Source organism: Panicum virgatum, chromosome 4K (genome assembly GCF_016808335.1).
Source record: "Panicum virgatum strain AP13 chromosome 4K, P.virgatum_v5, whole genome shotgun sequence".
NCBI classification, from domain to species: domain Eukaryota; kingdom Viridiplantae; phylum Streptophyta; class Magnoliopsida; order Poales; family Poaceae; genus Panicum; species Panicum virgatum.
Window position 1 is genome coordinate 21488300 of NC_053139.1, and position 11444 is coordinate 21499743.

An 11444-nucleotide genomic window follows, 5' to 3' on the forward strand; every position below is an offset into this window, starting at 1 on the left:
AGCCGAAAGAGGATTCAAGCACTTCACTGCCGAGAATGTCCTTGGAAGAATTGAGGCTCACCATGATCAATTGAAGAGAGTCAAGATCAACCAAGATCTAGCCGAGCTTCAAGAACAAGCAGCTAAGAATAGTGGGTTGGCACTTCAAGCTAAGTCAAAAGGCAAAGAAAAGGCAAACCAATCCTCAAAAAATGAAGGCACTAGTAGTGATGATGATAACGAGCTTGATGATGAGCAAATGGCCTTCTTTATCTAAAACTTCACAAGAGTATTGAAGAAAAGTAACTTTAGAAACTTTGGGAAGAACAAGAAGTATGAGCCAAGAAGAAGATCTAATAGGCCGTGCTTTGGGTGTAACAAAGTTGGGCATTTCATTGCCGATTACCCGGAAGAGAAGAAGAAGAACAAAGACACCAAAGAAAGCACATCCAAGAGAGATAGATCAAGATACAAGAAGCAAGCTGGAGAAGCTCATCTTGGTCAAGAATGGGATTCACAACAAGAAAGTGAGTCCGAGAAAGAAGATGTTGCAACCATGGCTTTCAAGGCATCATCTCCACATCCTACAAGCTTGTTTGAAGATCTCACCGACGATGAGGATGAAGATCCTATCATGTGCTTCATGACTAAAAACTCCAAGGTAACATCTCCAAACTCATCGGACGATGAAATGGATAATGAAGTAGAAGTTGCTAAACTAGTCAAGAAATATGGTAAAGGGGCCGCAAATAAAATGATGAAATTAATTATGAAACTAGATGAAGCGGATGAGACTCTTGAAACACAAGAAGAATTGCTTAGACTTGAGAGAGAAAAATTCAAGGCTCTTGAAAAGGACCTCACCAATGAAAGGGAGGAAAACAAGATACTTGTGAACTCAATCAAAGTCAAGGATGTCACTCTTCTTGAGTTGAAAGAGTCACTCTCTAGTGAAAAAGAAAAAAGTGGATGATTTGACTAGAAAATTTTCTTTTGTGAATAACACTAACACTTTCCTAAGGAAGGATAATGAGAAACTTCAAGAGAGCATGACAAGATTACAAGCTAATCACACGGCACTTGAAGTTCAATTTAATACTATTTGGGAAAGTACTTCTAAGACTAGAGAGACATCTAATTCATCTAGTCCTTCAACAAGTAATGGTTGTGCACGGTGCTATAACATCGATATTCAAACTTGTGCTACTAACCATGTTGAGATGAATGCAATGAAGAAAGAAATCTCTAGACTCACTCATTTGTTGCAAGAAGAGGCTCCATCACATACTCAAGTCCCAAAGAAAAATCCCTCAACAAGGGTAGGTGAGTTTGAGAAACACACCAAAGGATTTGGGTCAAGATACATGAGCAAGTTTGGGTTTGAAAAAGGTAGGGGACTTGGTAGGAATGGGCAAGGTACTCCACATGCCATTCCATTTATCAAGAACAAGAACAAGACCGCCTTGGGTGCTCAAGGAGGTCTAGTGAACATGACCACTCTCGTTCACAAGACAAATGATGTGATTCAAGAAAGTGGTCATGTCAAATTCATCAAGAGAGGCACAACATGTGATGAGGGTGCTAAGATTGTTGCATCCTCATTCAAAGAAGATAAGTTCAAGGCCTCTAACCCAACCAAGATCAAGGCACAAGAATCATCTCATGTATCCTTTTACACCGATTATGTATTGACAAGGAACCACCGTGGTAAAGTGGTTGCCAATTTTGTAGGACACCGTACATGGAACACAAAAGTGAAAAGCCATGTATGGGTGCCCAAAGTTCTTGTGACTAACATTAAAGGACCCAAGTATTGTTGGGTACCTAAAAGAAAAGAGTAACTTTGTTTTGTAGGGATACTCCTCCGGTGGATCAACTTGGGTGATGGATAGTGGATGCACAAATCATATGACCGGAGAAAGGAGTATGTTCGAAACAATAACCGCATCAAGTGGAGATCATTTCATTACCTTTGCGGGAAATCAAAAGGGAAGAGTGCTTGGTACCGGTAACATTAATCTAAACTCAAAGTTCACTCTTTCAAAAGTTCTTTTGGTTGAGTCACTTGGTTACAATTTGTTGTCCATCTCACAACTTTGTGACTCGGGCTTCAATTGTTTGTTCACTAACGAGGGTGTAACTATCATTAGAAGAAGCGATGACTCCGTTGCTTTCAAGGGGGTGCTCAAGGGAAAGCTCTATCTTGTGGATTTCTCTCAAGAGAGGGCTCAACTTGACGCTTGCTTGATAGCAAAGTCTAGCTTGGGTTGGTTATGGCATCGCCGACTAGCTCACGTTGGGATGAGAAATCTCAACAAGCTTCTAAAGGGGGATCACATCCTAGGACTAACAAATGTTTCTTTTGAGAAAGATCGTGTTTGTAGTGCATGCCAAGCCGGGAAGCAAGTTGGTGTTCCACATCCATCAAAGAGCATCATCACCACCATCAAGTCATTTGAACTTCTACATATGGATCGCTTTGGCCCGGTGGCGTACATTAGCATTGGTGGTAACAAATATGGTCTTGTCATTGTTGATGATTATTCTCGTTTCACTTGGGTATTTTTTTTCATGACAAAAGTGTAGTGCAAGGGACCTTCAAGAAGTTTGCAAAAAGAGCTCAAAATGAATTTGAGACTAAGATCAATAAAGTGAGAAGTGACAACGGTACCGAATTGAAGAACACTAACGTAGAAGAGTTTCTAGATGAAGAGGGCATTGGTCATGAGTTCTCGGCTCCATACACCCCTCGACAAAATGGAATTGTTGAGGAAAAAATAGAACTCTCATTGAGGCCGCAAGAACAATGCTTGATGAGTACAAGATCTCGGATCAATTTTGGGCAGAAGCAATCAACACGACATGTCATGCAATCAACCGCCTATATCTTCACAAGATCTTGAACAAGATGGCATACGAACTCCTACTCGGTAAAAAGCCTAATGTGTCATACTTTAGAGTTTTTGGAAGTAAGTGCTTCATTCTCAACAAGAAGCCCAAGAACTCTAAGTTTGCACCTAAAGTTGATGAAGGTTTTCTTCTAGGTTATGCCTCAAATACTCATGGCTATCGTGTTTTCAACAAAACCTCCGGTTGTGTTGAAATAGCGTGTGACGTGACATTTGATGAATCTAATGGGTCTCAAGGGGAGCAAGTTGATAATGTTGTAGGAATGGAAGAATCATCAAGTCAAGCCATCAAGAAGTTGGCGATTGGTGAGATAAAGCCTCAAGAACAAGTGGACAATGATAATGATGATGAGATGATGTTTCAAGGGCCATCTACCTCTACATCCGCTGCAAAACCCGAAAACTCCGGATATGAAGCCGGAGACTCCGGACAAAATGACCGGAGTATTCGGACTCCAGACCTGAGTATCCGGTTCACTCAAGCTGAAACAACAACTCAACAACAAGATAAATCTCAAGATGATAGAGAAGCTGAACCAATCCAACATCAATCCTCCATTCCACATCCAAGAGTTCATCACATAATTCAAAAGGATCATCCTGTGGATAATATCCTTGGAAGTATAGGTAAAGGGGTAACCACTCGATCTCGTTTGGCTACTTTTTGTGAACATTACTCGTTTGTTTCTTCTTTAGAACCTCTTAAGGTAGATGAAGCATTGGATGATCCGGATTGGGTGATGGTTATGCAAGAGGAATTGAACAACTTCACTCAGAATGAAGTCTGGACCTTAGTAGAAAGGCCCAAGCAAAATATCGTTGGAACCAAGTGGGTCTTTCGAAACAAACAAGATGAACATGGCGTGGTAACAAGAAACAAAGCTAGGTTGGTTGCTCAAGGCTACACACAAATCGAAGGTTTGGATTTTGGTGAGACTTATGCTCCCGTAGCTAGGCTTGAGTCAATTCGTATCTTGCTTGCCTTTGCTACTCACCATGGTTTCAAGCTATATCAAATGGACGTGAAGAGTGCTTTCCTTAATGGACCAATCTCCGAGTTAGTATATGTTGAGCAACCACCGGGTTTTGAAGATCCCAAATTCCCAAACCACGTCTATTTGCTCCATAAGGCGCTCTATGGGCTCAAGCAAGCCCCTAGAGCATGGTATGAATGCCTTAAGGACTTTCTCTTAAGGAAAGGCTTTGAAATAGGCAAAGCCGATCCTACTCTTTTCACTCGCAAAGTTGATAGAGAAATTTTTGTGTGCCAAATATATGTCGATGACATTATATTTGGCTCTACTAACAAAACTTGGTGCGATGATTTTAGTAGGATTATGACAAAGAGATTTGAGATGTCTATGATGGGTGAGTTGACCTTCTTCCTCGGATTTCAAATCAAGCAACTCAAGGATGGCACTTTCATTAGTCAAACCAAGTACATCAAGGATATGCTCAAGAAGTTTGACATGGAAAATGCCAAGCCCATCAAAACTCCCATGCCAACCAATGGGCATCTTGATCTCAATGAAGATGGCAAGGCCGTGGATCAAAAGGTATATTGCTCCATGATTGGATCCCTTCTTTACCTTTGTGCATCTAGGCCCGATATTATGCTTAGTGTGTGCATGTGTGCAAGATTTCAAGCTAATCCGAAAGAATGTCATTTGATGGCAGTTAAGAGAATCCTAAGATATTTGGTCTTCACTCCTAATCTTGGTTTATGGTATCCCAAGGGATCATCTTTCGACTTACTTGGCTATTCCAATTCGGATTATGCCGGTTGCAAAGTGGATCGAAAGAGCACTACGGGGACTTGTCAATTCCTTGGCTGGTCCTTAGTAGCTTGGAGCTCTAAGAAGCAAAATTCGGTTGCCTTGTCCACAGCGGAGGCCGAGTATGTCGCCGCATGTGCGTGTTGTGCACAACTCTTGTGGATGAGACAAACGTTGAGTGACTTTGGTTGTCATTTTGATGCAATTCCTCTATTTTGTGACAATGAGAGTGCAATCAAGTTAGCAAACAACCCTGTACAACACTCCCGAACAAAGCACATAGATATTCGTCATCACTTCTTAAGGGATCATGAGGCTAAGGGAGATATTGCTTTACAACATGTAAGCACCGATGGACAACTTGCTGATATCTTTACTAAGCCTCTAGATGAGTCAAGATTTTGTGCTTTGAGAAGTGAACTAAACATCTTGGATTCTGGTAACCTAGCTTGAATTACTGCATACACTTGAGTGATCATAGATTAAGTTGTTCTCAAAATGAAAAGATCTTGAAAACTTTCAAAAATGTGTGACTTTTGTTTTATGATAAATTTGGTTCTTCACTTTCCTCACTCGAGATCATTGTTCTCCTTGATTGATTATTGGCTGATCTCGAGTCGAGTAATTTCTCTCACACCATTAGATATTTAAAATCTATCGATATCCTAAATCTCATCAAGATCAAGATTAAAGAGTGCCATATCTGTTCTGTGTCAGGGGGAGCCGGAGTCTCCGGCCCAGGGCCCGGATACTCCAGCCCTGCGGTCGGATACTCCGGGTAGTAAAAATCTGCTATATATACTGCGAGGGGGTCGGGGTCAAACCGTCTTCAAGTCATTTTCACCGCCGCCGCCGCCTCCCTTCTTCCCCTCAACTAATCTCATGCCCTAGTGGTGATTTCAACCTTCCAACCATCAAGAACTCGTCAATCCTTGAAGGAAGGTTCTCCTCCCCTCCGGAAACTCCGGGGAGGCTTTGGATTTGAAGTTCCCGCGCTCTCAACGGTCTCAAAGGTATTTTTGAACTTCGGATCGCCCGATCTCCCAATGCCGTAGGTTTCTTTGAAAGATCTTTTGGGCATCTCTTCCTAGCATATGTAGGAACCTTTGGCTCAAGTTTCACACAAATCCCATGGCAAAATCCTTAGATTTTTGTAACCTAGGTTTTCGGGTGCTCGAGTCCGGATACTCCGGATATACACCCAGATACTCCGGACCCTCTGGGCCGGAGTTTCTGGGGATATACCCGGAGTCTCCGGACTGGATCACCACTGGGCAAGATGTGGCACTTAGGGAGGCACGCAAGAAGAAAGTCTACAAATATGACAAGAGTGAAGGTCTTGAGAAGCGTTTTTGGTGTAAACTCCATGAAGACTTCTATTCCTCAGTAGTGATGCGCAAGTCTCATGCTCCCATTGTCCCATGCAAGTATGTGGATTGGAAATATTATGAAGATATGAAGGATCCATTTTTTAATGAGGCTATGTATAAGTGCAAGGAGATGGGTCTTTATGATATCATGGGCTTTCGCTATGATTGGAATGAGGAGATCCTAGGTAAATTTCACTCTTCCTTGTACTATGATGAAAGGGAGATTGCTTTCTATTGGACCACCGAGGGAGTCAAATATGGAGTAGATTACATGACCTTCTCTAGGATACTTGGACTTGGCACTGAGGATGAGAAAAGAGATCCCATTCATGTTGAGGAACAACTCAAGCCATATCAAGTACTTACCTTGTTCTTCAATCCTATTTGCGCTCAGGAAGGAAAGGCAAACTATCTCCTACCGGTATACTATGCAATGAATCAATTCTTTAGAGCCACCATTGATGCAAAGGATGGTGATTCCGCGGCACTTAGATACTATGCAGTAAACCTTATAGCCCGTGCTTTGCCCAGTGGAAAACCTTTTTGCATCATGGACTTAATTTGGAATGAGCTAGGAAGGACTATGATTGAGGCCAAGAAGTCACTTCCTGCTGCACCATACATCATGTACATGGTTGAGTGGGTGACAAAGGTCACATTTCCAAAGACAATCAAGCATGAACCTCTTCACCTGCGTGCCCGCTCTGGTGATGCACCACCTCTTCATCCATCTCATGCCGGTGCAACAAGAAACCCAAGATTTGATCCTGTTCCAACCTCCTTGGGTGCCTCTTCATCGTTTGTGAAGAGGGCCCTCCGCAGCTTGTTTGGGATGTGAAGGAACATTGCACAAGATGTTCATGAGAATGCAAGGTTGATCAATGAGATTCGGGGTCACATGGGGCTTCCTTTGGATCCACACCGCGAGCTCCCGGCCTTCGATGATCCATTTGCTGAGTGGGATGCCGCCGATGAGGCTGCTGTTGCTGCTGCTCATGCTCCACTTCCTCGTGCTCGTCGCCAAGCCCGTTCTCCTCGTCGCCGTGCTTCTACTTCCTCTCGCCATGCTCCTACAAGTGGCCAAGAGATCTTTGATGAGGAAGAGGAGACCGAGGAAGATGCGCCCCTCGACTACCGCGAGCACCCCGACTCAGCTGAAGATGAGGACACCTCCGAGGACGTCGCCCAAGATGAAGATGATGAGTAGATGGACTTCATGCTCCTTTTCATTCCCTTTTTGGCACTTGATGACAAAGGGGGAGTGAAGGTGTCATTTATGTACTCATTTGGGCATGTATCGACTTGTATCAAACTTATGTTTCCATTTCGTTTCGAACTCCTTTGATCTTTGTAAGGACTATGTGGTGTGAGAATATTTGTAATGTGTGCTACTTTATGCTTAGCTGTCGTATTTGTCTCTGTTCTAAGGAATTTGTGCTAGTGTGAGAATTCTTTCTCTGACTTGGTGACTGTTTTTCTGTGTTCTGGTTCAGAAGGGCCGGATACTCCGGGCTACAGGCCGGATTCTCCGGATTCCCTGACCGGAGTCTCCGAGCTCCTACCCGGAGTCTCCGGGTCTCGCGGGCAGACACACTTTTTATTGAGTAGAAAACATGTCATATGCATCACTCATGTTTTTGCACGCACCTGTTCACCCCACTGTTAAACATATAAGAGTTTTTGTGGTTCTCTTGATATATACCAATTGTTGACATGTCAAGTCAAAATTGAAATTCAAAGTTCATGGCATACAATAAGGGGGTGCTCATATATGCTAGATGTTTATTGTTTTATGTTAATCAAATGAGCTACATGTGCGTTGTCATCAATCACCAAAAAGGGGGAGATTGAAAATGATCTAGGCCCCTAAGTGGTTTTTGGTGAATAATGACAAAACACATGTATATTTAATTTTGTAATTGAGCATGTGTGCAGGTGATGAATATGTATAGGTGAATCAAGTGATGATGTATAGCCCCCCAAAAAGGAAATGAAAAGGCGGTGTTTAAGTGTACTCATGATATTAGATTTTATATTTGAAATTTGAGTATAGGGATGCCGTACTATCAAGAGGGACTTGATTCAAGGGTTTCGATTTAAATCTTGTGCTCAAGAGAACCTAGACAAACACCTGTGAGCCACAAAATACACTCAAAAGAGCAAAACATGAGCTTTCATCCTGCCTAACCCGGATACTCCGGGTATAGGGCCGGATACTCCGGACCCCTTTGCCCGGAGTGTCCAGGTGCAGTTCACAGGCTGAAAAATTAGGGTTGCCCGGAGTCTCCGGGCATATACCCGGAGTCTCCAGGTAACTGTTCGCCCAATGGCTATTTAACTCCCTCCCCTCCTTCAGTTCACTCTCTCTTGCCATTCTTTCGAGCTGAACTCCTCCTAAAGCCAAAAGAGAGCTCTCTCACTCCCCTCTCTTCATTCTTGAGTGATTCCTTTGAGGGATTTGAGTGAGAAGCAAGCAAGAGCAATGATTCATGCTAGTGAGCCTCATTCCCACCTCTTGAGCACTTGGTTTTGGTCTAGCCCGTGGATTCAAGTTTGTTACTCTTGGAGCCTTGGGTTCCTAGACGGCTAGGCGTGCTTGTGACAGCTCAATCTCGATTGTGAGCTGCACAAGAAGTTTGTAAGCTCTATTCCTCGTCGAGGAATCCATAGTAAGCGACCTTGGGCTTGAGAGGTGATCTTGCCCTTGGGAGAGGAGCATAGGGGTTCTTGAGCACCGTCTCTCGAGTCCTTCCTCAACGGAGACGTAGCACCTTCGGGTTTGAACTTCGGGAAACAAATCCTTGTCTCATTCGCGTTAATTTACTTGATTTTATTGCTATTTTCTTGTGAGACTTCTTTTCTAGGGTTTTAGCTCGATCTACTTTTCATACATTAATTTCTACAGTTTCCTTTTAGCTTGTTCTTACCTGGAGTCTCTGGTTATAGCTCCGGATACTCCGGACCCCAAAACCCAGAGTATCCGGGCTGAGTCTGTGTCTGACAGTTTTTAAGTGTTTTTGAGTTGCAGATTGCCTATTCACCCCCCCTCCTCTAGGCATCTTAAGGTCCTTTCACCTCTCGCAACCAAATATTTGTCGTGGCAATAGAGAGTGTCACCTATAGCAACCTTAATATTTAGTGTGGCAATAGAGTGTCCACCTGTAGCAACCAAATATTTGTCGTGGCAAAAGAGGGCTCCATCTATAGCAACCACATAAATAGCGTGGCAATAGATGGCCCAACTATTGCAATGCTATTATGTGTGGCAATATGGTCTATTGCAACCACCATTGTCGTTGCTAGTGCACCTATTGCAACTCTTTGTGTATGTGGCAATATGTATATCTAACAACACCGAGTGTGTTGCAATAGTTACTATTGCAACACCCACAGTGGTTGCTTATGCTATGGATTGCAACACTCCATAGTGTTGCGGCAATGCACCATTGTGTTGCAATAGGGGAAAACCTGTTGCAACACCTAATTAAACTATCGCGCCAACCTATTGCTACGGCATCAGTGGCAACGCCTCCCAACCAAATTTTTGTGTTGCAATTTTGTCTATGGCAACCATTTTTGGCACATTGCAACACTTTTAGGCCGTTGCATCAGGGATCAAACCTTACAAGATCATGAACCATACCTTAAACCTTATACCGTGTGGTTAACAAGATTGATAAGACCTTTTAAGCTGTTGTCCTCTGCCATGTGCCGTGCCTAAAAATGTGTCGTGCTCAGCTGTTTTGGCTTGAGAAGCAAGGACCAGCTGGCTTGAGCATTTCCACAAATACATTGCGGTCGTCTGACATGAACGAGACCATCATGCTAAACGCCATTGCATGGGAAGAGTACTGGTCTCCATCACTGATGGGTGATGGCAATCACCGTCTGCGGCTGGAGAAAAATTCCCGCCTAGCTTCTAGCTTCGGCGAACATCTGGGCCTGACCATGGTTGCAGCCTCCCACGCAACGGCCACCCCGGCCGCTAGGCTCCTCGCTTGATGACGAGTGACGAGCTGTTCTTAGGGTATGCGCACACATGGACCACCCTGTAGATCCGCCACTGCTGCCACACCTCGTTCCCCACCCCCGACCGATTGCTCCTCCTCCTCCACCCCGAGGCACGGCCGTCTGGCGGCGCGTCCTCCACCCCGCGGCGCGGCCAACCGGTGGCGCGAGCGCTCGTGGTGCCTCCGCCTCTACCTCCCCGCCGCACAGGCTACCGGCAAACGTTGCCGCTAGCGCCGAGAAGACGAGGAGGAGGGATTCGTCGTTGAGGTGCCATTCGAGAAGCCCTGCGACGAGGATAAGATCACCACATTTTTCATCGAAGGCTTAGACCTTTCTTCACCAATGATTATATTTTTTCCTTTTGTTGATTCGGCTTGATTTGGCCGAATTAACACTTTAGGATTACTCAATTCAAGCACATGTGTATGTGCAGGGAAAGGATTCTGATCCACCTTCATTTGTGGAACAATTATTCGGCATTCATTAACAGCTGATTAAATCTGTCTCTGAAGCACATTACAATCATTAGTCGCATGAGAGAAAGTATTATGAAATTTGCAATAAGCTCGCCGCTTTAATTCTTCAAGCGGTGGTATGACATGCGACATCTTGATGTAACCATTCTTATTTAATTCATCAAATATCCTCTCACATTTGGATACATCAAAAGTAAATCTTTCTTGCCGATCTTTAGGAATCGGCTTAAGAGAACCGCAAGCGCAAGGTTTATCATTAGAGGACCAAACAAATTCAGCGGTATAAACATCTTTACCTTCATCGTCCGAACAATTGGAATCACACCCGAGCACATAAACAGGACGATTAGGTTTTTCATTGGAATTTTGAGAATTTCTTGCTTCTTTAGCTTGGTTTTCATTAGCCAGAGCCTTTTGTAAGACTTGACTAACATCTAGAAATTCTTGTCCCTCTAGCTTTGCTTTATGAAAATCAAGTTAACCAGCAAAAGCTAGATCAGCTAAATCTCTATCAGAAATTGTCAAACTATAACATCGGTTTCTAGTATCTCTAAATCTTCTAATATACTCAGAAACACTTTCATATATCTTTTGCTTAACCGATGTGAGATGTGACAATTTCAATTCAGTTTCACTACTAAAGAAATAATCATGAAATTTTTGCTCTAAATCAGCAAAAGTGAAAACTGAATTGGGTGGCAATGAAATAAACCATGTAAATGCAGCACCCGATAGAGACAAAGGAAATAACCTCAATTTGTAAATATCATTAGTGCTAGCTTCAGCACATTGTATAATAAATTGACCTATATGCTCCAATGTAGTTCTACTGTCATCACCAGTGAATTTAACAAACTCAGGAATTTTAAACCCTTGAGGATATGCAACATAATCGTAATTCTCAGGGTATGGCCTTTGATAAGA